This window comes from Adiantum capillus-veneris, chromosome 19 (assembly GCF_014529385.1).
Source record: "Adiantum capillus-veneris isolate H3 chromosome 19, ASM1452938v2, whole genome shotgun sequence".
Taxonomy (NCBI): domain Eukaryota; kingdom Viridiplantae; phylum Streptophyta; class Polypodiopsida; order Polypodiales; family Pteridaceae; genus Adiantum; species Adiantum capillus-veneris.
In genome coordinates, this window is record NC_140949.1 from 153,154,550 (window position 1) to 153,158,744 (window position 4,195).

Here is a 4,195-nt window from a genome sequence, read left to right on the forward strand (position 1 = left end):
ATGACTCGGTATGGGTGGTCGTAGACCGGTTGACTAAACTTTGTCGGTTTATTCCAACCAAGTCCACCATTAAGATTCCAAAATTAGCTAAGCTATTTGTGGACAATCTTTACCGGTTGTATGGATTTCCAAGTAACATTGTGAGTGATCGTGATCCCAAGTTTAACAGTCATTTTTGGAGGGTTGTTTTTAAACGATTGGGTACACAACTTAATTTAAGTACGGCTGATCACCCTGAAACAGATGCTCATACGGAACGAGTCAACCAAGTGCTAGAGGATATGCTACGAGCATACGTTAGCAAGAAGCAATGAGATTGGGAAGATTATCTTCCTATTCTTGAGTTTGCATATAATAGTGCTAAGCATGTTACAACTGGTTTTAGTCCATTCATGCTTATGTATGGTTTTCAACCTAGATCACCAGTGACCGTGGGGTTGGCAACTGAGAAGCTCCAACAGGTCAAGGAGTTTCTCCAAGATCATATGGAAATGCTGAGACTTGCTCGTCAAAATGTTCGACAAGCACAGGATCGGTATAAGAAGTATGCTGATGAGAAACGTCGGCAAGTTACCTTCACGGAAGGTGAAGAGGTATTTTTGCGTGTGCCAGAGCATTCAGAAAGTCTGAAGACTGGACCTACACCCAAATTATCTCCACGTTATTGTGGGCCATTCAAGATACTCAAGCGAGTTGGTGATAGGGCCTACAAACTTGAGTTACCTACGCACTCGCGTGTCCATCCGGTATTTCATGTAAGTCGTTTACGTAAACGCTTGCATGGGGACGACAATGTTATCGGCCAACAGATATTGGTTGATTTCACTGAACCTCCCACTCAACCGCATGAACCTGAATGCATTTTAGATTTTCATGAACTTCGTACTCGTCATCATGTACGTAGTCAAGCTTTAGTCAAGTGGAAAGATCGCCCTGAAGAGGGTGCCACTTGGGAAAACATTAGTGTCCTTCAGAAGAAATTCCACACTTTTGTTTTCGAGGACGAAAACGCTTCTCCAAGGGGGGAGTAATGTCAGGCCAAGGTCCAAACCAAGGGGTCACGGACTCGGCCAAGGGCCGGCTGCCAGTGGGAAGGGGTCCGAAAGGGGCTAGGAGGCTATTAAAGGGAGGTTGGGCGGATGGACCAGGGATGGCAGTCCCTTGGTGTTTATAGTAAAACAGGGAGTTATGTCATAGCCATTCTCATTGAAAAACTTCATAGGCGTTATTTCGTTTATGCACACATCTAGAGTAGCCAGTATATCCTCCCAGGCAAAGGATTCAAATAACTCCTCCAAAAGAGGCTTCTTTACATAGTACTCATCTTCTACCGAGCACTCTAAGATACAATCTTCCTTTCTCAAGTTGCCACATTCAGATGCTCCGCACATCCAAACATGCGATGGCTTCATCAACAAGGAGGCAATTGTGTTCCAAAATTAGTAGTTACACCAAATTCTTCCACTGAAGTTCGATTTATGTCTCTGTACCTATGGTCCTTTGTGCTGACCCTTGTTGTGGCATTCTTGTGATGTAACTAAAGATGGTCATAGCCCCAATCTTGAACCATTTTGAGTTGACGCATGAATGGCCATCCCAAAATAACCTCAAAGTTGTTACCTTTTCCAAAGTCAACTACAGCAAATGTGTGCTTGTACTCTATTTTGCAAGAGGATATAATAATTTGTTCCAACATCCTTAATGGTCCCTCAATATATCCATTTGCTAGTTGCAGCTTCATGCACATTTTCTTTAGAGCTGATTTTTCCCATTTCTCCTAGATTCCCTTTGTAGTAATGGCTATTCCAACCCCACTATCAAATATGGCTATCGTTTTTACTCCTTTGTACTCTAGTGGGAAGGTGGTGTTTCCTTCTTCTCCTTCGCAATAGTCACCCACCTTATTCATTGGTATCGGCTTTGCCTTTGGTTTCTCAGATTGAGTTGTACCCATGTTCTCATCTGCTGTGAGTTTTTCATGTTAAGGGATTTTTCCATTTTGCCCCATAAATGTGGTCTAATTTTTAGCAACTCCAAGAGAGTAATCTTGCATTGAACTGAAGAAGACATCAATTCATACAAGCTTTTAGTATCCGTAATTTTTGGTCTCGCTTTCTACTGGGAAGATACCACTCTATCCTCATATTTCATTTTGTGTTCTCCTATGAAGGATGGCAAAGTCTGTAGAGAGTGTGATTTGCTCTCTTCAGATGCGATAGACTCTACATCTCTGTATAGAAATTGTATGTCGCCATGTTTGTGGTTTCTAATTGTTTCCCACAAGGATTGTGGCCATGGTTCTTCCACTTCAGGTATTGGTTGCATCTCATGAGACTTTGCTTGTCCGTAGTGTTTTCATTACCCTCGTATCCAATGGAATTTCATTCCCTTGTTTACTTGGTTCACCCGTTTTGTTTTGTTGTAGTGCGCTCTCATCCTCCCTTTTAGGTATAGGCACTACTTGTTGAGGGACATTCAATATTTTTGGCTACATTAGAGCTTAAGCTATCTGTATGAACCATTTGCACATTTGCCTTTGTTTGGTTTCAATTTTTGGATGTCGATACATCAACAATCTTTGTTCTAATGTCAATGTTCTATTTTTGGCCAGTAGTTGCATTAGAGCTTAAGCTATCTCTATGAACTGTTTGCACATTTGCTTTTGTTTGGTGTCAATTTTTGGATGTGGATACATCAAAAATCTTTGTTCTATTGTTCGATTAGCCTCATAAGCTTGCAGGCATTTGATTGCTCATTAAATTTTTCTACCAAGCCCAAACCTCCCGCGATGGAATTTTGGATGATTTTTCTTTTTCCGTTCGTTCCATGTTTTCCTTTTCTTATTTCAGCTACTCTTTGGTTTGTTGTAGCCCAATTTCTAGGGCGGTTTTCTCCTTCTACCTTTTTGCTTTCATTTTTTCTCGTTTAGCCCTCCAACATTTTCTTCCAGTCCTCACTGATAAGTTCTTGACTTTTGTCTGAATAGGCAATATATTTTCCTCCTCAATGGGTGTGCTTTTTGCAATTCTTGAGCTTGAGCTCTTGTCATAATATTTATAGGAACGGTGGGTTCTACCTGCGATCCGCTTGAAGAGGGTAACATTTCTACCAAGTTCATTGTTGCTTTTCCCTTGTTGTTTGAGTGCTTCAGAAAATTAGGAATGAGATGTGTAACAACACATTCAAGACAAAATCTCCATATCTTTGAGTTCTTTGTCCGATGAGGACAATCTCTTGGCCATAGGTTGCCTCCACACTCATAGCATGGCCCTGTTTGTTGCTTAGCTTGTGATGCCACCAATGGATGTTCTTGCCTAGTAAGAATGGCCTGATAGCGGAAGTGTATGTCTAATGTGGTTTTTTAGGCCAACAGGCTCCAAAATGGGCCACATGGTATGGCAAGTAAAGGTGTCCAAAGTGATGGGATTTGGCAGTAGGATGTAATGTTTGAGATGCTCTAGAATTCGATCCAGACTGCTTCTTAAACGGAGCTATAGGGTGAAAGTTATGGCGGTTCAAAGTTGGAAGGCTTTTCACGATTCCCGATAGACAAGGCAAGTGGGGATAGGTGGCAAGAGTTGTGTGAGTGGATAGATGCAAGTACTTGAGTTGTGGAGTGTTAGGAAATAAGACGTAGCTAAATAGATAATTGAGTAGATTACTTAATGGAGAGAGACAGATTTATATACACGAGATTATAGAGTAGAGAGAGAGAGAGAGAGAGAGAGAGAGAGAGAGAGAGAGAGAGTACACACGATATACGTGGTTCACCAATGTGGGCTACATCCACGGGAAAACAGCCACTCAATGGCTTTAGTACTTCAAAACAAGAAGTAGTTTACAAAGGGATTATACCCTTAATGGAGCTCCCGCCTTGCTTCACTCTCACCACCTCACACTCACCTTGTTGCATCAACTTCACACTATATAATGTGTGTAGAAATGGCCTCCTTTTATAGGCCAAAAGGGCTGCCCTCTCTTATGAGAGACAGCCATGTGTAGCCGCCCTTGTGCGAATAAGTCCAAATCGGACCCTCCAATCCGCCCATGTGTGGCCGCCCTTGAGAAGACAAGTCCGCTTTTGAATTCGGACACCGGCCATTGAATTCGGCCACCGGCCACCGGCCATTGACTTCCGACCACCGGCCAACCGATCGTTTGTTTTCCGACCACTTTTCGGCCGTCGTCCGGCCAT